Here is a 26,554-nt window from a genome sequence, read left to right on the forward strand (position 1 = left end):
ATTTTTTTGTATTTTTAGTAGAGACAGGGTTTCACCATGTTGGCCAGACTGGTCTTGAACTCCTGACCTCAGGTGATCCGCCCGCCTCAGCCTCCCAAGGTGCTGTGATTACAGGCATGAGCCAGCGCACCCGGCTCAGCTAACTTTTTTAAACATAGTTTTAATCGTTACTAGTATGCTCAAAAACATTCAATGGCTCCCTGTTGCTTATGTGATAAAGTTAATACTCCTCAGCTTGCCATTCAAGAACCATCTTAGCTTAACCTTTTCTCTATTTGCATCTCACTCATACACCTTTCAGATGCCAGTGCCATTTCCCTCTCATGCCTCTTAATGATGTTTCTTTACCCTTAGCTATCTTGCCTGTTTTGAACTTTATCCAGGATGTTGAAGTTTTATTCAGTTTTCAAGATCCAAATGAAATACTTTCTTATTCATCTTACATCCCTCATCTAACTGTTTATTACAGATAGTGGGATATGCATTTGTTTAGCTGACTAGGAGCAGGAACCATATGGTAATTGCCTCCAACATAGTAGGACCTCATTAATTAAAATAATGATTTATAATCAAATTGAACTGAATGGATCATTTGGTTCTCAGCTTTGCTGTTAAAACTCTTTAATGCTCCTAATGGGAGGAGGGAGTAGAAATAGAGTGAATGTTTGAGTTTTCTGTTGCTTTTACAATGTTTCTGACTCTCAATAAGTACTTGTAGCTTACTCCCCGAGCAACCATTCTACACGGGATCCTTACCACATCAAAGTGGGGTAGGTTGAGAAGAAAACTGACTTTAGTAAGAGAGACCGATTCTTCATTAAAAAAAAAAAAAAAGACCATATTCTCCCCTCAGTGGGATTGAACTAGAGCATACTTAAACCAGCTTCCATTCCCATCTCTTGGTCACCTCCTTTCTGTTCTGCCTTTTGGGTGGCAGTACAGGTTGATGACCTGTCACCGGTTATGCCCTTCTGCTTCTCTTCAGTCCCCAGGGTAGAAGGCAGATGTGGCTGCATGTGAATAAGGGGAAGCCCGAGTCCACTGTGTCCGCATTTCCATTTTGAAGGAAAATGGGAGAAATGAGGCCAGTGGTTTGATAAATTATATCAAAAATAGTCCCTTCATGCTAATGGAGTGTGAAGAAGCTGATGTACTGGAGATGATCTATAATATTTCATATTTCTCTGAGGAGAAAAATGATAAACTTGATGATGTGTGATTTATTCATGTTTCTTCAGATGAGGAAAAAAATCCTCAAGTCAACTGCCTGTTTCTCACTCCCAGAAGCTGGCATGTGGATTTTACACTGGGATTGGAGGTTGGGCTTGTTTAGAGAAATGCCTAGAGAGACTTTGATTAATCACCAGACCTTTGGCAGTTGGTTGGGAGAGGGTAATTACGCTAGCAGTGCCGCTATTTTATCATCGCTGTTTTATGGCTCTACACCACCAGGTGACAAATGTGTTAATTATTGCATTTCTTATCCCAGACCTCTCTTGCCTGCCCCCTCCCCTCATGGTTTTGGCCCTTAGTCCTTCCCTGTAGCTCAGCCCTGGACAGCAGTAACTTGTGCAATCAAAGAGCTGTTCTTTGGGAGCCATGCTGAGAGGGACAGGGCTACCAGCCCTGCTGTGTGCAGACGCTAACCACAGGGGAGCTGGTTAATTCCCTTTCCTCTTCCTTCTGCCCATCACCCTTTGGGTCAAGTGCTGCTCAGAGCCAGAAGCTCCACTGGCTTCTTTAATAACTGAAAATGGCACCCCTGGACTGGGCCATTTCACTCTAAATAGCCCCCTGGAGGAGGTTAGAAATGGAGGTTGTCTTAGGCAAAGAGATTTAGGAGGTAAAATTGTCCTTTTTCTTTCTTTCTTTCCTTTTTTTTTTTTTGTTGCCCCCTCTCTGTTTCTGTTACCCAGAGAAAGCTTCACAAGCACGCCTGTAATTTAGTTGCACCATTTTATCACAGCTGAAAGAATTGAATGTAAAGAAGGAAGTTTAATAGAACATATAACTCAGTAGATTCATTGATGGGGAGGTATCTATTGTAGTTTGGCCAGTGAAGGCGGGTTGTAGAGGAAAATTTAGGTAAGTCAGATTTTCTTTAAGAAGAGGCCCAAGGGTTAGTACCTCAGGATTTTGTTTTCTTCTGTTCCTTGGGCATGCTGGAAATTTGTTAGCTCTTAAATCAACAACTTGTTATTGACAGTCATCTTTTTGCTGGAGAACATATTAAAATAAGTATAATTATGGTGCCTGACCTCAAAAAAAAAAGCAGTTGGTTACATAACTCTAAAAAGATGAGTAGCCACAGAGTATAGCAAGCCACAGAGAAGAGCAAATGCCGTTGCTGGGAAGCAGAGCCTTTGCTGAGTTAAGTTTCCTGGGAGTTTCATCGTCCAAGAACAAGAATTTCTTCTTCTGACTCTCCACCTTCTCTGGAAATGGTGTGCCACATCTTTTGCCTTCTGGCTAAATTTTTGTTTATTATGTGTCTCTTTTCACTAGAATGCAAGAACATGACTAGTTGGTTATGTTCTTGCTTGTAATCCTTGTTTTTAGAACAAGACCTGACAACTCAATTATGGTCAGTATATATATATTTTTGGATGTATGAATGAATAAATGAAATGAGATCTTAACATGTAACTATCTTCCTTTAGACTAGACAGGGTTTTGACTGTATTTGACATTTTTAGGCTTCTTCAACTCCCTCTTTTATGGGTCCAAAGGATGTCTAAAACCAAATAAGAAATTCCTTCTTATTGATCTAGTGGTTACAGACAAGAGGCGCCAGCCTTCTTTGTCTTTTGGAAGTTAGGAGTGTGCCCCTGAGGAAACTAAGCTCTGGGAAGGTTCTTTATTTATAATACAAAATTTCTTTTTTGTGGTTGAGCTAGATACAGATATTTTTCAGTTTTTCCTTTCTTCAAAGGCTATATTTTGGCTTAATCTGTACTTACAGCATAACTATTCATGCCAATTATAATTCATATGTGAAAATGAGACAAACTTTCAGCCACCAAATATAACTATTAGAAGCTTTTGAAATACTGTTTAATACTTTGCAATATAGTTATTTATGCATATCTGCATTCGATTTTAAACTTCTTGAAGTAATGTTTTATTTATTTTTGTATCTCTGTTGCTCAGCAAAGGGTGGCACATCGTAGGTCCTTCATGAACTAGTATTTACTAGTGTACTGTGGGAATTTATTTGCAACACCCTTGGCATCACTCTTATCTATTGGGGATAGCAAATAATTTGAACTGTCAAAATCAGTGGTGTTGCTTTGGGCCCAGATGACATTAAACTTTTTTTTTTAGAAACGGGATCTTCCTGTGTTGCGCTGGTGGTCTTGAACCACTGGCCTCGAGTGATCCTCCCACCTCGGCCTCCCAAAGTGCTGGGATTACACGTGTGAGCCACCGCACCCGGCCCCAACATTCAACTGTTTTTTTTTCTGACAGTAACTAAGAATGGGATAAATGCCTCTTTGAGGCCTTTTCTAGTTTGTGAGGCCACTTGTCTTACTATTGATTGCAGGAGGACATGCATCACATTCATCTGAAGGTTGAATACATTATTTAATTGTGGCTTGCGAAGAAAGAAGAGCTAACGTGTGGTCATGTTTTATGCTATTTAGGATTGAAAATCACTCAATCATGAAGCCATTTCTTTTCATTCTACTTTTGGAGATCATATTATGATAAGCTTTTCAAAGGAACCAATAACCTAGACTCAAGCCTATGTAGTTTGGACCTTCATGTCTTTACATGTGTAGAATCAAAGAACAGTAGGAGTTGGTGGATATGTGATGTGAGAAGCCTCACATCATTCTTGGAATATGTTGTCACTAGTATCATCAGTGGGGCCTCCATGCCCTGCTTGCCAACTCAGGAAAGGCGTGAGATTGAGGGATCTAGATTTAGCATTTATTGAGGAAACAGTGTTGTATAAACTATTGAAATTTTACATAAAAAAAACAGATCTGTTTGGGAAATGAAGATTTTCAAAAGAAATATGGTCCATTTTGAAAGAGATAATTATAGGATATATTTTAGTGTGGACTGGAGCTTACCAATCAGAATGATATTTTGACATTCATGGTGTCAAAAGGTAATTTCTTTTTGCATAATTTTCAGAGGTCTCTTCTGCAGATCTCAGACATCTACAAATCAGTATGTGTAGTAATAAAAGGAAGAATACAGATTATCAGACATACTGAACTAGTCTTCTTTTGGAATCACATCAGGAAAGGAAAGTTGTTAGTGTTTATGCTAGGTAGCTGGAAGACACCTTTGTGATATTTATGAAGATCATCCCTGTCAGGCAATCATTGCTTCTGCCAGAATGACTTACCCATTTATCTAATAAAGGGAAAGATCTAAATTCTTGAACATGTAGTAATTCACTTGATACAATTCAGGTTTTTATAAACAAATCATATTAAAACCCCAAAAATTAATTAACAGGTGATAAACCTTGCTTTTACTTCCTTGTCCCATCACATTCATTCATCGATGACACTGACAATTATTGAGTGCCTTTGATGTGCCAGAAGCACTTGCTCAATGATTCTGTATGGAAAGGGATGTTTGTTAATTGGGGTGGTACCTCCCAAATAATGAAACATACACACTTTTGTTTTATTCCACAGCTCCTCCTTGAGTAAGATCCGGGCTTGAAAGGCCAACTTCTTCTAGAGGGGCACATCTTTGAGGAGGAAGAGGCAGCTAGCTAGGAAGGGCTAGGAGGCTACAGAGGTTAAAAGTGGTCTGAGATTAGGGAGTATGGCTAAAAGTGAGTGAGATTTTCTCTCACGTGTAAATAATTGTAAGAAGAGATTCTGGACAACATATGCAGAGGAACAAATGGAGGGATGGTCTTTAGTCAGTGGAAGTGGAAATTCATTGGATTATCCATGAGCCCATCTGAAATCAGCAGCCCATTAGGTGGAAGCTTGAAAGAAAGAATTGTCGTGTTTGGTGAATATATCATGATTTTGGAGAAGGATGAGGGCAGAATCCTGCATCCTTTCTAGCTTTCTTGAGACCTTTGTATGAGATTCACTCTCACCATCATCTAAGTGTAAGTGGCGTGCCCTGCTGTTAGAAAATTCCACCGTTTGCTAGCCAGTGGACATAAAGGGGCATCTTGGTTGTTTTTGTTTTTTTTTTTTTTGAGACAGAGCCTTGCTCTGTTGCCCAGCCTGGAGTGCAGTGGCGCGATCTCGGTTTACTGCAAGCTCCACCTCCCAAGTTCACGACACTCTCCTGCCTCAGCCTCCTGAGTCACTGGGTTACAGGCATGTGCCACCACACCCGGCTAATTTTTTTGTTATTTTTTAGTAGCGACGTGGTTTCACTGTGTGAGCCATGATGGTCTCGATCTCCTGACCTTGTGATCCACTTGCCTCGGCCTCCCAAAGTGCTGAGATTACAGGTGTGAGCCACCACACCTGGCCGCATCTTGTTTTCTTTATTAATTATTTGTATGTCTGAAAGTCTAGATATATATTTGTCTTCAGGAAAGGAAAGGTACCAATAGGAAATTTTGAGTAAGCCAGAGTATTCTAGTAAATGTAGGAATTATGCCAAGAAGAGCCAGAATTGCTCAGCACTAGTGATAACCTGGTGAATAGAAAGACCATCAACTATGTGTTCCAAAAATGATGTCAGCACTGCAAGAGGAGAGCTGACTGCGTAGGCTCATCCTCATTTCTCAAGAGAGTGTGCCTCTAAATGACCTACCAATTAGAAGTAGATGATAATGAAGCAAAATGATGTAAATCAAGATCTGAAGACATTTATGGCCAAGACTTGATAAATACAGAATTGGAGAAAGAAGACAGGAAACACCAGAGGAGAACAGCAAGGACTGTAGTTGTTTGTTTTTTTTTGTTGTTGTTGTTGTTGTTTTTTGTTTGGTTTTGTTTTGTTTTGTTTTTACTGTGGATAAGCCCAACTGCATACTGTGGCGTTGAATCTTGGCCAGGCAATAGTTTGATTGCTGATTTCCTTAAAAGGGAAGGATTCTTGTGTAGGATTAAAGTAAAAGTAATTCCATGACAACTTGTTACTGAGGAAGACAGCCAAATACATATTTCATGAGTTTCGAACAGTCATTTTGGTGGAATTTGGTGTGTTATGTAAGGCTTGGTGCTAGATTAATGCCCAGGTAACCACTTGGGGGACAATCAGTGTAGCCCTGTGAAAGATACAAAGTATTGCCTGCCTAAGTCTCAGTTTCTTCGTCTGTAAAATGTGTGTTTAAGCGGAGCTGTGAGACAATGAGAATATATATAAGGTGCTTGGCACTTAATAGTTGTTCAGTTTCTCTCTCTTGAGCATCCTCGAAGCTCCTTTTATTCATTTCTTTGATGTTGAATGAAAGAGAATAAATTTTGACTGAGCGATGAGCTTCATTTTTTGAAGGTGCTGATTCTTACCCCATTTTCAGCTACATTGACTGTATTGTTAGCCACTTGTTACCCATCTAGTGGAGCCATCTTCTATAGTGCAGTGTGTGTTAGTAGGAAAGGCTTATTTGGCCTTGAAGGGCTTATTTGGCCTTGATTGTGGTTTGAGGTTGAGAATATTAAGGATGAATAATAGCTGGAATGGTCCATGATGTGTGCTTAGCATCCTTCAGAATGTTTACGTAGTAATATTTAGATTGCTTCTGAGCACAAGAGAATACAGAACAAAATGTTATGTTCCAAATAAAGATCACAATAAGAAGAAATATTGCTCTTCTAGCTTGGCATCCTTTTTCTGCCATCATTTCCCTTTGCATTTTCTTCCCATACCTTAGCTGTAGCCAAGGATACAGCAGTAAGTGTTGCTTGGTATTTAATCAAATTAAAACCTATGCTAGGTAATGCCTCATAGATTTTATTTTGCCAAGGTAGACGTTCGAATGGAAAAAGAAATAATGTATATTAAGGACTAAAGGGGGTACTCTTGTTTTCTTTCAAATATGATAATTAGTATAAAACTGTCTTTTTCCTGCCAGTTGGCTCATCTCATCTCCTAGCAGCTGTTTTAAATTCCTTAATTGTCTATTGCTTACTCAGCTATCATTTCACAAATTTCCTCACTGCTGCATTTTTGTTGAAGCAAATTCTGACAGTGGGGATGCTCACCTCACAGGCTGGGTTGAGCTGAGTTCTAGTTATCTTCTGTGAGTAACAGGATTAGCTATCATTAGACAGTGCACTAGGGTGAGGTGATGGTTCCCTAGGTCTCTGGAGTTGATTACTATAGAAATGGGCATCTGGTGGAGCCTCAGGTTGCCAATTGCATTACTCTTCATTTTACTGATGTTTAAATTCTGTTTAACCCAACGTAGACTTTTTTTATGCTTATAAAGGAATAGTAGTTTCCTGGAGGATTTGCAGTGTACACTATTGTATAATCTCATAGCTTATAATTTTTTTTCAGAATGAAGGAAGTGGGTATTTTAACCATAGCATTTGCATTCCAGTATCGTTAACCATTTAAATACACTTTGTTAAATCTATCACATTTTCTGTTAAAATAATGTAAAATTCTAGTAGAAATTTTAACAGTGTCTTACTGTAAAAATACTGTAGATAATAGCTCCTGAGATAAGACAGTCTGCTGCTTTCAGAAGCATCAACACAGAGCATTCCTCAAGCATTTGGTTTAAGTAAATATTATTGAAGCCTTACTAAATTCAATTTCAGATATTGTGCTCTTTGATAGTACATTGACAGCTTACGCATGATGCTTGCAAATGTCATCCACTTATTTCTTTTTTTTTTTTTTTTTGAGATGGAGTCTCGCTCTGTTGCCCAGGCTGGAGTGCAGTGGCGCGATCTCAGCTCACTGCAAGCTCTGCCTCCCGGGTTCACACCATTCTGCCACCTCAGCCTCCCTAGTAGCTGGGACTACAGGCGCCTGCCACCACGCCTGGATAACTTTGTTTTTGTATTTTTAGTAGAGATGGAGTTTCACTGTATTAGCCAGGATGGTCTTAATCTCCTGACCTCATGATCCTCCCACCTCAGCCTCCCAAAGTGCTGGGATTATAGGCGTGAGCCACCACGCCCAGCCCACTTATTTCTTAATGATGGGAAAACTGGTAATACAAGACCAAGTTTTTGTTTATATATCAAATTAACAACTTTCATATCTTATTTCATAGTCATGCATTGCAGGAATGTACGTACTGCATAAAGTGACTTGCTTTGTCATTTTTAAAAATCATAATACAGTCAGAAGATGATTAATAGATTTGTTCAAATTTTTATGCTACAATATGTTCTCGTCCCCATGTGAATAAATGCAACAGATCATTTGTAACCATTTTAATTGCTCTAATTTTACATGGACAATATTTTTGTATAAGAAAAGACAAAAAAGGCCAGGCCCGGTGGCCCACACCTGTAACCCTAGCACTTTGGGAGGCTGAGGTGGGTGGATCACTTGAGGTCAGGAGTTTAAAACCAGCCTGGCTAACATGGTAAAATCCCGTCTCCACTAAAAATACAAAAGAAATTAGCTGGGCATGGTGGTGGGCGCCTGTAATCCCAGCTATTCAGGAGGCTGAGACAGGAGAGAAAAAAAAAAACAAAAAAGAGAAAAGAAGTGGTCACTAGGTTTAAATGCCTAGATTTTGAAACCTCTTTGTTTTAACTCTCTAGTTTTAGGCAAATCACTTAACTTGATTGAATCTCAGTTACTCTTACTATAAAAATGGGACCAGTAGTACTTTCCTCAACATGATCTTGAGAAGATTCACTGAAATAATGGTGAAAGTAACCCTATCACAGAATTTATAGTAGGTGCTAAAAATGCTGTGTACCTTCCTTTCCTTCCCTTAGAAAGACAGTCTCTTTTATTTATTGATTGTACTTTTGCCACCACAGGGGGAAAAAAATCCCTGTTTCTTATAAAACTTTCTAAGAAATTCATGAATTTAGTATGGGCCCTCTAATTCTGACAAATAGAATATTGATTTTGAGTTTGTTGCTGTAAATTTGCCAAATGACACCAAAATTTTATGGTTTTCCTTTTAAGTCACTTCTGATATCTGGAGCAAACAAGTCTGTATTTATTACTAAGTAGTTTGCTAATTGCAGATCACTACCAACTTAACACACATGTAGAAAGTGAGAAGCTGAGAGGGGGCCAGAGCATGAAATAAGTAAGTAGGTTAAGAATTGCCACACAGGCCATCATGCTTGCAGAGAAGAGTGTGAGACTGTCTGAGGCTGTGGTGCTTGTCACCTTAGCCTGTGTAAACTCTCACTTTCTCAGTTATCAGTGGAAGATGGGGGTTAATCGTTATTAGTCTGAACACATCACATTGCAATTATCTGAAAGCTAAAGACATGGAGTAAGGGAACTCTGAAGACACTACCTCCAATGAAACTGCTGATGCTTTGAATGGAATTTGGGCAGATGGAATGCTCATTTAGGGAGCAAATGACATGGACGGGGGGAGTCAAAGTGATAAAGGCAGCCTCCTTGCATTTGTTGTATCTTACTTATGTGTGAGTTCTGCAAAAAGCAAGCAAGACTAGAACCCTAGAAAAACAACCATTAGGTAGATTTAACTAGTTATAGTCAATCGGAGAAAGCCAGTGTGTGCAAAGAGAGGAGAGAAGAAAGTCAAACAGTAAAAATGTAATCAACCAGTGGGATTATTTTAGTTCACAGTTGTAATCATAGATGGCATTCCACTACCTTTGTCTTCCATCTGGACCAAGTATGGCTGTATCTAGAGGTTCTGTTGTACTATTTCTGTGATCCTTAAACTCTGATGGCAACCTGCCTTAACAAGGCCAAAAACCTACACAACCCTGAGCCTTTCTTGCTAGTGGCATTATCTAAACATATGCATTTGCACCTTATCAGGCTTAATGAGGGAAAATAAACGGCTTTTGAAGACACTAATGGGAAATTATTATAAGTCAATGAAGTAAAAATGCAAATAGATTTGTATCTTAAGCGGGAATACTGCTAGAAGCTAACACTGAGTGAGATCTTGCTCTGTGCCAACCACATGCTATTGTGCATTAAAAGAGACCCCTGCCTTCCATATAGTATCCTTGTTTTACGGGTAGAAATCTTGAGGTTTAGAAAGGTAAAGTAACTCATCTACAGTTACATAGCTCATGAGCAGTGTAGCAGAGGTTTAAGGACACATCATCTGATTTCAGTGCCCAAATGAAGAGCCTTTTACAAGGATGATGATTTTTGCAGCAACAAGACAAAGATGTCCAGCAATAGGAAAAAGATTGTAAAGAAATGTTAATCCCTGTAGAGGGCACTATTCAGATTTAACTCACCCAGCATAATTTTCTAACATGATAAAGCAGACCTGCGCCAGCTACTGACTGTTTTAGATAGGTTTGCCTCTGGGGAAGAAAGTGCAGTGATTCGTGTAACCTACTGTCAGGGTTATTTAAATCTCAGACCTAACCTAGAATTTACTTTAATAATCTTTTATTATTTTCCTGTATATTCTTATGATTTCTCCCTTCTCAATGAATAATGAATTCAGCATAATGAATGCAGTTAGTTCTAGGCTTCTTCATATCTATATTTAATATTCAAAGCACTTTCTTCTCTTTTGTTCCTGATTTATCAAGATCTGTGATTGTGCTATGAAAGGATGACAAAGGAGACCACCTGTTGGACCTGGAAAGTGCTGGGCGTTAGTTGATAACTTGGGCAAATGTAAACATGATAGTTTGACCAGGGTTGGGTGCGGTGGCTCACACCTGTAATCCCAGCACTTTGGGAGGCCAAGGTGGGGAGATCTCTTTAGGTCAGGAGTTTGAGACCAGCCTGGCCAACATGGTGAAATCCCATCTCTACTAAAAATACAAAAACTAGCTGAGTGTGGTGGCAGACACCTGTAATTCCAGCTACTCAGGAGGCTATTGAGTTGCTAATTCCAGTTACTCTAGGAGAATCACTTGAACCTGGGAGGCAGAGGTTGCAGTGAACTGAGAGTGCCACTGCACTCTAACCTGGGCGACAGAGTGAGACCCTGTCTCAAAATAAATAAATAAATAAATAATAAAAAAAGTTTGACCAGAGGACTACCTCCATTGTCTTTCTTTCCTGCAATCCAGTTTAGATACCTTCTGAACTAACCATGACTTACATGCCTGTCCGAGAGTACTGGCCAGAGTGCCACATTAATTCTAGGCAAGGGTGACGATGAAGGAGTAGAGCATGTTTCCTTGAAGGACTGTGATGATGCTTTTTAGAGCTTATTACATGTTTGCTATCTCTCCCATCCCAAGCAGTCGGGGGTTTTAACTTTGAAGATAATAATAACTGTCTTCAGTGGGTGAATTTATGTCTGTTTTGACCCAAAAGATAATTTAGGATGACTTATGGAATCCAAAGCTAAATGTCAAATGTAATTAAATGTTACTGTTGTGTCTTGCTTTAAGAAGAGAGCTGGTGAGTTCCAGCAGGGTTTGGGAGTTATTTGGATTAACTATTTTGATTCTTTCTCACATTATATAAGAGGTATTATCTCAGGCAGCACAGAAATTGTCCCTGGGGGACAGGGAGGCATCACATTTCAGAAGTACGTATAATATTTCTTCAGCACGTTTTTGGGCCTGGCTTTCTCAATATTTCTACCTTTTCTTGAAATCTCCGCTTGGATATGGCTCTGGAAGATGGCAGAAACACCATCTTAAAATATACATAATCTTTTTAAGAAATCAGTTTTGAAAAAGCAGGAGTCTCTTTTCCTGACGGTCCTTCCCCAATATGCTTAAATTATTGAATAGGAAAGCTTCAGTATGACACAGCTATTAGCATAAGTGCTAAGGATTAAGAAAAAGATCTATCACAAATTATGTCTCCCTGTAGGAAGGTAAAGTTGTGCCTTTGACACCTACCCCTGGAAATCATATTCTTTTTCAAGATATAAACCCAAATCAGAATAGGGAGTGAGCTGTTTATATGAATACTGAATCTGGTCAGGCACGGTGACTCACACCTGTAATCCCAGCACTTTAGGAGGCTGAGGTGGGCATATCCCTTGAGGTCAGGAGTTCAAGACCAGCCTGGCCAATATGGTGAAACCCTGTCTCTACTAAAAATACAAAAAAAATTAGCTGGACATTGTGCTGTGTACCAGTTGTCCCAGCTACTTGGGAGGCTGAGGCACAAATATTGCTTGAACTTGGGAGGCAGAGGTTGCAGTGACCCGAGATTATGCCACTGCACTCCAGCCTGCACGGCACAGTGAGATTCTGTCTCAAAGAACAAAACAAAAGAAAAAGAATTCTAAATCTGCTCTGAATAGTGGAAGACAATGGGAGACATTTATCTTGGTAGCAACATATTCCAAAGACTTACGAGTTTAAAGAAATCATCATTTTCCTAGCACTTTCTTCCTTTCTCTCTCAATCCTAAAATACTCTCTGGGCAATCAATTTCAGAATTCTTTCAAGGAAAGGAAAACTTGATTCGTCTGCCTGTTAACTACTACAAAGTGTGTAGATTCCTGCTGTTCCATGTTACTACTCAGAGCGATAACGAAACACCTATTATTGTCATTATCTAGAGAAAAGAAGCTCCTATACTGGATTAAATGATGTTGCTGTGCCCATAAGAAAGGCAGGTGTTGGGTAGTAATGAAGGTATGGCATCAGGAATTTCTACTTTGTGTCTTTCATCAGAGTAGCTCCCTCCTCCCCTTTTTATCCTGTAGGAGGAAGATGTGGAGTGAGAGAAGAGATCTGATCTGTTTGGGGAAAAAGTATCACAGCCTATTAGTTAGAAGCAATGAAATTGAGACAGCTTCGGGACTCCATTAAGTGTGTGGTGTTTAGGCAGACTGTGTCCCTAGGTAAAGTGTGCTGTTGAAGAGGACAGTACACAATGAAATAATTGGGCTTGGGAAATCAACTGGGCTTCAGCAGCCTCATATCTCCTTGTGGGGAATGGGAGAGGGAGCTACAGCTTTCCCTCCCTTCTTTTAGCATAAAAGCTATACTGAATAAAATAGAAGGGACTTTCTTGCTGAGTAGATGGACTGTGAATATATTTCGTATAACACAAACAATGGATATAATTAAATTTTGTCTGGCACAGGAAGGATTCAGAGCATGTCACTTGGAACCCCCTCGTGCCATGTTCTTCTCTAGGCATCTGGATATATGGTTGCAGCAACTGAATAAAAATATTCAGATTTGATCAGTAATGGCAGCATCTATAGGGACATGTTTTAATGCACTGATGTGTATGAAATTAGGTTCTTAAATAAAACATTATTCCTGGATATTTTCATTTCAAAGGATAAGCTGAAATTCGCGAACAGTGTGAACTAGACTGACTTTTCCCACTGAGACTTACTGATAGGCAAACTTTTGTGGACATTGTGGACACTGGTTGAGGGTAGGCTCACTAGTTTTGGTGGTATTAATGGTCAGCTGCCTGTAGAACTTGTGAAGTAAGAAAAGGTATAGCAATAGCAGGTTCAAGGTTCAGATAATTGTTGTTCTCTCTTAAGAAAAAGGTTTTGAGCAGTTGTCTTCTTTACACTCAGTGTATGTAATGATAGTTTGGCTAAATATGAAGAAGAAAGGGAACATTACTACTGTTTATTAATAACTTTTCTTTGTACCACACGTTTAGCTATTCAGGCACTCTGCGTTTGTGTGTATACATATACATTCTCTTATACACATTTGTGACATGTGGTAAAAGGCCCTACTTTTTGGAGTCAGAAATTGTGCTCATTTCTGTATCTGCCACCTTGTAGCTGTTGGCTCTTGAACAACAACTAAACCTCTTCTTTGAACATCAATTTTCTCAGTAAAATGAGGGAACTAGACTAAATAATTGCCAAAATTGTTAGTCTACACACACACACACACACACACACACACATTTTGTACTTCTAAAGGCACTGTATAAATGTTGTTCGAGCATTTTTTATATACTTATATGTCCACACACAACATTTTTAAATAACATCAGTTATATTCCCTCTTTTATGTTTTTATTTTCCTAATAATTCATACCAGTAATGCAAGATAGTGGCATCCAGACCCCCTAATCTGAGAGGAATTTGTTGCCATTTGAACAAGGAATGTGTTGCCTCATTCACATTTTCAAAACGATACAAATACATTCTTGTATATCTTTAGGGGAAACATATATTCAATATTTTAACCAGAGTCCTCACTGCTGTGTTCGCACATTGTTAATATCAGGTTGTTTGCCTAGATGTTCACAGTAGAAGTACAGGGATGTAGAAACATGGTCTTTCTTCCCCAAGAAGTCATTTTTCTTTAAAATTTGTGAAATAAATGAATTAATTAATAGAGCCAGCCTTTAACATAGTAATCCATTTTGCATTATTCAGCTTTGATTGAAAGAGATAGAGAAAATGTGTTGATGGGGGATGGGGAGTAGAATGGGAGATAGAGATTTCTCAGAATTAACAGGGTGCTCTATAGCTCAATAATAGGCCCTGTATATATAGCAGGATAGATTTGTAGATAGTTAAGAAAATCTTAAGTCTAAAGGTTGTAATTCCCTTAGAATTCCTGTAAGTTAATTGTTTTTCCCCCACTGTAATGCATACCCTTGAAAGGCAGGAACTTTCTGTTTATCATTGTATCCCAAGGGCCTATCATAAACACCTGGTAACCAATAAATGTTGAACTGATATATGAGATTTTCCTGATCTTAGAGATTAAGTATTATCCTCATGGTCTAGGGGAATAAAACATCCACACATCCAAACCATAGTAATTCTGTTTCCATATTCTGCTATCTATGGGTTTCATTATTTTAAGTATTCTAAACTTACAGAGAGCAAGACTAATACTTTAAAATTTTATTTTGGCCTATAGGGAAAAAAGAGCAGGTTATTTGAGTTTGGTGACTATGTCCACCGCTTTGGTTTACCACCGAATTCACAGCAGATACTAAGAAGTATCTACAGTGTTGTGTTTTGTTTGGTTGGGTTTTTAAGACAGGGTCTTGCTGTGTCACCCAGGCTGAAGTGCAGTGGCATGTTCATAGCCCACTGCAACCTCGAACCCAGAGTGAATGGATCTTCCTGCCTCAGCCTCCCAAGTAGCTGGGACTTCAGGAATGCACCATTTGTGCCTGGCTTTTTTTTTTTTTTTTTTTTTTTTGTAGAGGTGGGATCTCACTCTGTTGTTGCCCAGGCTGGTCTTGAACTCTTAGCCTCAAGTGACCCTCCTGCCTCTGTCTTCTGAGTAGCTGCAATCATTTAATCCTTTAATAGTCCCACCAGTCTATTATTATCTCTATTTGACAACTTATGAAAGTGAGGTCAGATAGGGCAAATGCAGTCATGCACCATGTAACAACGTTTCAGTCAACAACAGACCACATATACAGTGGAGATCCAATAAATTATAGTAACATATTTTTGCAGTACTTTTCTGTGTTAGACACACAAATACTTGCCGTTGTGTTACTGTGCTGAATACCATATTTGCCTATGTAGGTAACAGTAACATGCTGTAGAGGTTTGTAGCCTAGGAGCAATAGGCTATCCCATAGAGCCTAGGTGTATAGCTGACTGTACTATCTAGGTTTTTAAAAGTATACTCTATGAAGTTTGCAGAGCAACAAGATCACCTAACAATACATTTCTCAACTTATGCCCATTGTTAAACAAAGCATGACTGTAATTGACCTAAGGTCACACAGCTAACAAGTAGTGAGGTTTTAAACTAAGGCCTTTGACCAGTGCTATTGATCATTACAGAGTGGTACAAACATGGTAGCATAAGCTTTAAGAGGAGGGAAAACTTGGTTCCCGCGGCTTTATCAGGGAAGACTTCTTTTTTTTTTTTTGAGACAGAGTCTCACTCTGTCGCCTAGGCTGGAGTACAGTGGCACGATCTCGGCTCACTGCAAGCTCCACCTCCCGGGTTCGTGCCATTCTCCTGCCTCAGCCTCCCGAGTAGCTGGGACTACAGGTGCCCACCACCACACCTGGCTAATTTTTTGTATTTTTAGTAGAGACGGAGTTTCACCATGTTAGCCAGGATGGTCTCAATCTCCTGACCTGGTGATCCCCGCCTCGGCCTCCCACAGTGCTAGGACTACAAGCATGAGCCACCACGCCCGGCCAGGGAAGACTTCTTAGAGGAGGTAGCAGTTAAGCTAGCCCCTAAGAGTAAGTCATATCTTGAACTGAATGTGTGCTAGAGTTAGAATTATAGAGGATTGGATTCAGAATACAAGGCCATCTGTTTCAAGTTCCTAATTTGCAGAGGAGAAAACTGGGATCTGTGAGGTTAAATAACTTGTTGTAGGACATATGGCTAAGTAATTGGCATTAGAACTGTTCTCTTCCCTCCTCTATCCTGTGTTTTCCCTGCCCCCCTCTGTTATGCACACTAGCTCATGCTAAGTCTGGTTTTTCATGAACACTTTCTAATAGGAGTTCCTAAAAACATTTTACAGCTTGAAAGTGGAGGTTTTCTTGTGTATCTATGTATGGCGATGAGGTTAAACCAGGAAAGGGTCAGGGCAGGCTTGGAAGGAGATATATGGAGATATGGAGAGACAGATTTTTTCTTTTTTTTTGTTTTTTCCTAGCATTTTACTTTATTGTTACCTCTGTTTCCTTCCATAAGTGTAGATAATTGAGTGTTGAGAGAAAGGGGGCAAATGAAATTCTAATGAGAAAAAAATGCTTTAAAATTCCACAAAGTCTATGGAATTTCAGCCTCTTAAGTAACCTGGGATGTTTTTAACTTTCATTAATGTTTATTGCCAGTGTCCTTCCTGCCACCCACCTACAAGGATGTCACAAGGATGAAATGAGGTCATATATGTGACCACACACTTAGGATACAACTGCCACATATTGGCAGTCTTGTCTCTTCCTTGGGCCTACACTGTACCTTGCCTCAAAATGTAGTACTATCAGGTAGTGTTGATGTTTTCATTAGCCAAGTGGTTATATCAGATTTATGCACTGCTAAATAATCAATTTGGGACTTGGGTAAATACTCATTGGAAAAACATTTATCATATTCTGAGTGCTTCCTGTTAATCTTCTCCTCCTCAGATAGCAAGCTAGATCTGGGACTTAAGGTGGATTTTTTTCCTTATTTTTTTCCTTTGTTTTACCCTATGATTTAAAATATAAAACTAAACCTTTTTCAGTAAAATCTGAATCAGCAGATACTTACATTACTTTGGCATAGGCTTTTTATAGACTAGCTAGAAGAATACAGTAATTAGCATGTGCATTTCCTCATTAAAATGTCATTAGTAAAGGCTTTGTTCTTTTAAGATCCTCCAAATAAGGTTTATTGCATTGCATTCCATCACTAATATTTTACCAGGAGTCAGATATCTTACTTAGGTGTGTTGAAGCAAGGATTACTTTGGACTTTCTATCAGGTAATGACCCAAGAGCAGACCTGGAGACAGATAAATCTCTGTGCTTACATTGGGTGGGCCCTACTTTTATATATTAGTAATTAATTGCCAGTCTCTTCTTACACTGTCCACTCAGAATCTTTTAGATATATAGACATTTAGCAAACCTAGACTTGTTTGAAAGAATAAACTGTTATCTGCACTAAACTGTTTCTTTAGTTATCGCGGTAGGATTTGATTTGAAAAAAATGTATGAAGAATTAGAAGAAAATAAATTTATAATGTAATATAATCATTTGAGATACAGTATTATGCAGGAATAAGAACACAGGCTTTAGAATCAGACCACTGAGGATTCAAATTCTTGCTTCATCATTTACTGGTTGTGTAACTTTGTGATACTGAGCCTTTATAAACCTCAGCTGTCTGAATGTAATACGGAAATACCAGTGGTCCATACCTTATAGGAATGTTTGAGAATTCAGTTAGATTATGCATGTAAAGTATTTAGCACTGCTGCCTGGAATATATGATCTATTAATACATTACTGGCTGGGCGTGGTGACTCACACCTGTAATCCCAACACTTTGGGAGGCCGAGGAGGGTGGATCACCTGAACTCAGGGGTTCAAGACCAGCCTGACGAACATGATGAAACCCCATCTCTACTAAATACAAAAAATTAGCCAGGCATGGTAGTACATGCCTGTAACCCCAGGTACTTCGGAGGCTGAGGCAGGACAGTCGCTTGAACCCAGGAGGCAGAGGTTGTAGGGAGCCAAGATTGCACCATTGCACTCCAGCCTGCGCAACAAGAGTGAAACTCCGTCTCAAAAAAAAAAAAAAAAAAAACCACCACCACCAAAAAGTACCTTTATAATTGAAAAAAAGAGTGTGTGTATTTTCATATGTATTCTATCTGTTTTCTTGTTACACATCTTTGACTTAAGAAATCCTAACATTAAATTTCAAAACAAATAAGAAGATATTTAAGGAGTGGTCATTAATATCATTAAATGGCTTAAGGCAAAGTTTCTTTAAAAAGTCACCTACATGATGTATTCAAAATAAACTACTTCACTTAGTCATTTTAACATTATTTCTGCTATGCAGAGTGACTAGCAACTTGAAGGAGCAAGTTAGGAAATGCCTTTGATGACCCCATGAAATCACTAGAATATTAAATAACTGGAAATAAACTGAAAATTATGGAATCGTCTTTAAGGCTTTCATGGCATTTCAGTATTTTAGGGTTGCAGTATTCCAAGGATTTTCAGAGTAATTGCATGTCATCCTTTGTGTGTTGTGGGCAAATTGGGGTTAGCTAACAGTTGGTCAGTTAAAAATAAATTTAAGCATCTACTCTGAGCCAGGCATTGTTCTTTTTTGTTGTGAATATAGTGCTGAACAAGAACAGAATCCTTGCTCTCAAAGAGGTAACATTCCAGGGTAAGAAAATAGATAACTCATGAAGAAGGAAATGATTAATTCAGATACTTGTGAGGCTATGCAGAAGATAACCTAGGCTAACGTGATACAGTATGGGTGGTGAGGATCTGAGTTAAGGGGAGACCTTTTTTTTTTGCAGGTTGTTGGGAGGAGATGCAAGTGTTCCAAGCAGAAGAAAGAACAAATAGAAAGTCCCCGATACACTAACAATCTTGGTGTGTTCAAGGGACAGGAAAAAGGCCAGTGTGGCTGGAATTTGGTGTTCAAAGCAAGAGAGGAGATACAAAAGAAGATGACTCATGCAGAGCCTTTGAAGGCTGTGGGTAGAATGTATGTTATACGGAACTTAGTTCTAAGTCTAGTTGCAGTGGATTAACCTGGAGAGTGATGCAAACTGAGTTTTACTCTGAAAAAACACTATGACTGTTGTGTGGAGAATATGCTCCCAAGTGTAGAAGCTACATCACCTTGCATGGGCCAAGAGAGATGGTAGTAGTTTAAGACTAGCATTGTAGCAGTGAAATGTAAAGTGGTAGCATTCAGGCATATTTTGGGTAGAGATTTGACAGAAAGTAGGTGGATTGGACATGGGATGTAAAAGAAAAAGAGGAAGCAAGGATGACTTCCAGGAGTTTAGCTTGAGCAACTGTATGGCTGATATCATGTGTAGACATAGAGAAAGGTTGTATGGGGAAGAATTTATAGGGTGTGAGGGTGTGAAGCAGGGAATAATTTTGTTTTGACATGTTGTGAAAGAAATGCCAGTTGACAGCTAAGAAAAGATGTCATCTGGGCAGTTAACGAATCTAGGAGATTGGGAAAATGTCCAGCGTGGAGGTATAAATGTGAAAGCCATCAGCATATGGGATTGAAAGCTATGGGGCTGTTTGGATTACCTAGGAAGATAATGTAAATAAAGAAGGGGACTCCGAACAGAGTCTCATTTATAATATCCTGATAAGGAAGAAGACCCAGTGAAGGAGATGAAGAAGGAGAAGCCAGTGATGTAACACAAGCATGGGTCATGGCAAAAGAGAAAAAGGTGTTTCATAAACAAGGATGCTTGGTATGGCCACCCGTGTCAGTGCTGTGAAGTTGAATACGATCAGGACAAAGAATATTCATTAGGGCTTTATATTTCTCCTTTACTACAACCCATTAATGAAACAAAAAATTAACCTAGCACCCAAGGTGTATCTTACAGTTGGTGTCTCCAGTATGTTTTAGTATCATTTGTTAGTTATTTCCCCAAACTAACGTTCAGCTTCTTTCTCCAAAAAAGAAGAGATTTTTTTTTTTCCTGGTTCTGCTCGTTGGAATCTTCCCCTCCACCATGATATAAAAGTAATGGTGCTTATTGTAAAAAAAAACAGAAAATACAAGAAAATAAGGGACAAGATTTTAAAAAGCGAATTCAATTCTGGGAACAACAAATGACATTAGGGATATAGGAATTAAACCGTGTGCATTCTGTCTCTAACCCCAATTTTATAGTCATTTTCTGGGAACCTTTCCTCCCCGTGGTACTTGCATAGCTTTTGTCAAGAATAACACTTCTCACTCCCCACCTCCTTCTTCTACATGCAGATGCTGCACTTTTCTGGGTGAAGTTTTAGCAATGCCTTCCTTCTAAAATGAAAGCATTTTCTCCTCACGATTAGCATCTGTTTATAGAATAGTTCGTATTTTCGTAATTAGATCCTGCATAGAAATGCAAAGGCTGCTATGTAAAAGGATAATGAATCTTTATTGCACAGTTGAAATCAGATTTGTGCAAAAGTCACTTTGAAAACAGTAATAAGCAGAGACATGTTTTAAATCACCCAGATAAGGCACCCACTTTATATTTTCTATTTATAAATGGAAATTATGACTACCCAGTGGATTCCATATGACATTTCCTATTACCAGCAAAGATTTTTAGCTTTGACCATAAAAGTTATCTAAATTCAAAAGCCTCTGTGGATTCATGGCTCTAAGAATACTTCTGGAAGGGGCTGTGACAGAGTGGAAAGGGTCCTTTGTCTTTTTCTTTTGTGTGTGTATGCACTCTGCAGAGGGGAAGGTTAGCAAGTGGTAGAAGAAAAAAGCCATTTGAAATAACCATGATAAGATCTAATCAGGAAACTCAGTGTCCATTACACACATACAGTAACATTTTAAGACTCTTCTGGTTGGGCTTCTTGAGAACCAAGCTCATGTTCTTATAAGCTCATCCTTACATTTTCCCATTGTATGCATCATTCATGGCAAACATAGGATTTATTCCCAAGCTAAACCTGTTTCTTGGGGATTTGTTATCTTTTACCTCCTTGGTGAGCCTGGGAAAGCTAGAGCATTGCTCTATGGAGAGAGGAGGAGGGCGGCATTGGGAGGAAGGGTAGGAAAAAATTATTGGGAAGCAGAGAAGGTCAATGTCAAATGAACTGCCAAGGATGAATATTACGGCTGCTGGGAACCTTGGAGAGTATCGTGTGTCTTATGTGTCTATTTCACAGTCGGTGCTTCATGTAAGATGGCAGTCTCGCCTGGACTGTGCTTAGTATCGATTTACTCTCAGGCATGCCGGACCATTTTAGCATTACTAAAGGAAGGAAAGCCTATGTATTTCCCCGTATTAGCAGACATATCAAAAGAGTATCTTTTAAACCATTTTCTTTCTGTCTTCTTACTGTTCTTTCTGTCTTACTGCAACTCCTCCTCCCATCCTGATTTTTTTTTTTTTTTTTTTTTGAAGAAAAATGACTTTCTGGCCGGGCATGGTGGCTCATGCCTGTAATCCCAGCACTTTGGGAGGCTGAGGTGGGTGGATCACGAAGTCAAGAGATCAAGACCATCCTGGTTAAAACAGTGAAACCCCGTCTCTACTAAAAATAAAAAAATTAGCTGGGCATGGTGGTGGGTGCCTGTAGTCCCAGCTACTCGGGAGGCTGAGGCAGGAGAATGGCGTGAACCTGGGAGGTGGAGGTTGCAGTGAGCTCAGATCGCGCCACTGCACTGCAGCCTGGGCGACAGAGCTAGACTCCGTCTCAAAAAAAAAAAAAAAAAAGGAAAAAAGAAAAAAAAGACTGACTTACTAAGAGAGCATTATACAGGCCAGGCGTGGTGGCTCAAGCCTGTAATCCCAGCACTTTGGGAGGCCGACGCGGGTGGATCACGAGGTCAGGAGATCCAGACCATCTTGGCTAACACGGCGAAACCCCGTCTCTACTAAAAATACTAAAAATTATCCAGGCGTGGTGGCAGGCGCCTGTAGTCCTAGCTACTCGGGCTGTGAGGCAGGAGAATGGAGTGAACCCGGGAGGCAGAGCTTGCAGTGAGCTGAGATCGCGCCACTGCACTACAGCCTGGGCACCAGAGTGAGACTCCATCTTAAAAAAAAAAAAAGAGAGAGAGAGAGAGAGCATTATACAGAGAACAAATTGAGTACCTTTTTTTAGAATGGTAGAGTGTCAGTAACCACTCATACCTGTGGGGGGGAAGAAAAAGGCTTCAAACTTTGCGCACTTCTGACCCTTCCATGAAAATAGAGGGACCTTATTTAAGGCTAGTTTTGTGGTGGTGGAATCTGAGCACTGCTGAGTGTTAACAAAAGGGAATGAATTGATGCCATATTTAGAGACCAAAAATGCCATCATTTTCACCTGCCTGAAGTCTTCTGTTGTTTTCCCTAGTTGCTGCCTTGCGCTTTTTCCGCAGTACAGGGAGAGAAATCAGTTGTCTGGCTGTCTAAACTCATGGCATCTGCTTAGCAGTTTCACCAGCTCATGGTTGGGACTCATCCCTCTGTCAGAATCCTTTGCTCCATTAGAAGGGAGGCTGGGACCAGGCTCCTGAATTGATTTGCATACTTCCACTTTACCTAGCTCAGACAACATATGGCCATGTGGAGCACTTGGATTTATTTCTGTTTCCTCAAATTAAATTCCTGAAAAATTGGAGAACTCCACAGTTTGTTTTGTGTTACAAAAAATTTTAGTTCCTTTTTTGATCAGCAAAGCAACACAATTTTGGCATTAAAAAAAAAATCTCTGGATTACTTGAAAAAGAGAATGTTGATTTGATTTGCTTCCCCCCTTCTCTTACCCCTTTCAGGAAAAAAAATTTATGTTGAATCTTAAAACACTGCATCATGTTGCAAAATGTCCATTTAGGCACACTGAATAGAAAGTATCATCGAGTCATTTTTATTCTTGTAATTCAGTAATTTTGTATCTTTTGCCTTTTTCTCTTTCCTTAATGTTAATTGTGTAACTAAATGTCTCAAACTTGGGACTTTTCACTTTACACATCCCTGTGTAAAAATACGTAGAGTCAGATAGAAAAAAATAAGACTCAGTGTTAATAGATCAGTGAGGCGGGGGACTATACTTAACAGTAGTATGTTGTACATTTCACAATAGCCAGAAGAGAACAATTCAAATATTCTTAACATAAAAGATAAATATGTAAGGTGATAGGCATTCTAATTAATCTAATATGATCTTTACACATTATATAAATGTATCAAATTACCACATGTACTCCCCGTTAATAATATTGTATATCAGTGAATTTTTTAAAAAAAGAAATAGATATAATCATACAATGAATAACTGGATTAATGTGAAATGATACAAAAAGTTACCATTTTAGGCTGGCTGTGGTGACCCACACCTGTAATACCAGCACTTTGTGAGGCTGAGGCAGGAGGATTGCTTGAGGCCAGGAGTTTGAGACCAGCCTGGTTAACAATACTAGACCCCCTTTCTAAAAAAAAACAAAAACAAAACAAAACAAAAAAACCCAAGTACAGCAGCATGTGCCTGTAGTCCTAGCTACTCAGGAGGCAGAGGTGAGAGGATCACGGATCACTTGAGGAGTTTGAGGTTGCAGGGAGCTATGATCCTATCACTGCACTCCAGCCAGGGTGACAGAGCAAGACCCTGTTTCAAAAGAAAAAAAGAAAAAAGTTACTATTTTAAATGTACTTGAACTTTGAACAGTACTAATATATGAAAATCATCTCATCTTCTTTAGGAAATTCTTTGTTGCCTAAATTAGGGATAGGTATCATACACTGTGGAATGAGCTCTAAAATGGTGGCTCTTAGATGGGAAATAGTTTTATTTGGGTACTCATGTCTTCTCTCTTAAGGGATCTTAGGAAGAGTCTACATGATAAAGAAGAAATAGCATGGGTTTTAGAGTCAAGAGGCCTGAGTTTTAATTCTCAGGCTTCATTTGTCCTTCTGCAGTGGCCTTAGCAAATATTATAACCTCCCTAAAGTTAGAGTTGCCATAGTAATCGTACATACAATGTTGTCATAAGAAAAAAGTGAGATAACAGATAATCAAAGTACCTGGGCAGTGTTTGACACTTGGTGGTCTATAAATACAAATATCACTTCATTCCTGAAGGTAACTGCAGCGCTTTTGAAAGGTTCATTTGATGCTCACACAGGAGGATTAGACCTAATTATATATTTCTAGGGTCTTAGAAATGGGGAGCTAGATTTTTCAGACAATATACTGTATTTTGTTTTTCCTCCCTTTTGCTTTAAAACAGAAGGCAATTTGTTTCAAACTCTGTGCTCCAAACTGGTGGCTTAATTAAGCAAGTTTATTGACTGTCACAGAGGCTGTGGTTAAAAACTGGCAAATATCATGTGACTATATTAGTATCTCTGAGCAAATAAAGGGAAAAGACAGGATTCCACCCAACCACATTTTTTTTCTTTCTCTTTTCTCCCAAGCTCATTCTTGCACTGCAACATTCCACTTATAATCTGTTAATTAAATCATTTCACTCCATTTTATATAATTTTTAATTTAGCATTCATTTTCAACTTAGCTTTTGGCTTCATTTACTGATAATAAACAGTGTTGCATACAACACATGTTCCACAAAACACTCAGTCACACACATACAGATGCCAATAATTTTTTCCAGTATGTCAGGCATATTAAAATTAAAGGCAGCATCTCCCCTCACCCTTTCCATTACTGAATGTGCACCCTGTTTGAATAATACATACTCCCCGACAACCAGCAGTGGTCTAATGTGTAAAAATTATGTGTGGGATGTTACTAGTACCTTTTTGAAAATTCATGGTTTTCTCAGACATGTTCTGTGGAAGGTTTCTAGAATGGTCACTTCGTTACCTTGGATCTGTATATTTGGCTTAATGTATACAAACAGTAATACTTTCTAGACTTACTACTTTATGGGTTTATAACTATGTGATAGTTATTGAGAAAGAAAACTCTAGTGTTGCATTCAAATTACTTTTCTTTTATTTTTTGAATCATAGTCTGAATTCTAAATATATGAATGTCTTTAACCATAGATGATATCCAAAAGTTTCCAAGACTGCAAGCTCAGGGGTTTATGGACCACTTTTAAAAGACAGATACTAAGCAAGGCACTGTGGCTCATGCCTGTAATGCCAGCACTTTGAGCATCAAGATGGGCTGATCACTTGAGGCCAGGGATTCAAGACTTGCCTGGGCAACATACTGAGACCCTCGTCTCTACAAAAAAGTACAAAAATTAGCTGGGTGCGGTGACATTTTTTAGTCCCAGCTACTCAGGAGGCTGAGAGGAGAATCCAGGAGTTTGAGGCTGCAGTGAGGTATGATCATACCACTGCACTCCAGCCTGGGTAGCAGAGTAAGATCCTTTCTCTAAAGAAAATAAAAATAAAACATAGATACCTGTGTTGTTGTTATAGCCGTTCAAATCCTTAGAATTCATTTACCTTCTCTGCTTCTGCATATTATTTTATCTCCTCCTAATTAGCAAAATTCCACAGGGCCAAATAACACCAAATATGAATAGTAAATTTTATTCTAAGGTCAGTGAGAACTGAAAAATGTTAGGAGCTGCCTCAACCAGATTTGTTTGTATTTGGAAAAATACTACTCTCTGGAGAATGTTTTGGAATGTTTGGCAGAATGGTTGGAGAGACATACTACAGGAAAGAGATGATGGTAACCTGGTTGGCAGTGGGAAAAGTAAATAGTGAATTACTCTGAGAGCTCTTTGGGGGTGAAATGGACAGGACTTATGACCAGTTGAACTTGAGAAAAGGAGAAGCATCAAGGATGATGTAACTCTTAGGTTTCTGGCTTGAGCAGTTGTGTAGGTGGTAGTAATTTTTCATGGTGAAGATGATGAAATATTTTTTGTACCTGTCTCATGATTGCTTTCTGTACATCAAGGACAGAGGTCATAAGCTCATAAAATTCATGGTATTAGAATTCTTACATAAAGAATATCTTCTGTTTTAGTTTAATAATACAATTTGGCTTAAATCACAGACTTTCTGTAATCTTTGTTTTGATTGTCATCTACTGAGAGCTTAAGACAGCAACTCACAGGTTGGCCCATTGAGAATCTGACAAATGAAAATTTTTTAAAAATTCAGAATCCCTATATTGTAGCCCAGCTTTCTTTAGCACTTCTATCCTTGAATGCTAGGGCAGTGTTGTATACTGTGAAGATCTTTGTAGATTTTTCTATTCTGTAACATTTTAATAGTTCCATTTTGGGTTATTACAACTGTTCAGTCCTCCCCATACCTCAAATTATGGATGTTCTCCTTCAAGTCCCAAATTTCCAATGTGCATATGTTTCATCTTATGTTTAATCTGGACAGAGTGTTGGAACGAAATGTGGACCCTGAAAGGTGGATGACTGGCTTGAAGTCTCAGCCCTACTACTTGCTTAATGTTTG

At 39.0% G+C, this 26,554-nt stretch overlaps 1 protein-coding gene across 20 annotated transcripts in view; it reads left to right on the plus strand.

Moving 5' to 3' along the window:
- The window catches only part of AUTS2 (activator of transcription and developmental regulator AUTS2), a 1,209,597-nt gene that overhangs the window by 595,287 nt on the left and 587,756 nt on the right, over positions 1 to 26,554 (plus strand). The window lies entirely within an intron of this gene.

The sequence above is a fragment of the Macaca fascicularis genome, chromosome 3 (genome assembly GCF_037993035.2).
Source record: "Macaca fascicularis isolate 582-1 chromosome 3, T2T-MFA8v1.1".
Classification (NCBI taxonomy): Eukaryota; Metazoa; Chordata; class Mammalia; order Primates; family Cercopithecidae; genus Macaca; species Macaca fascicularis.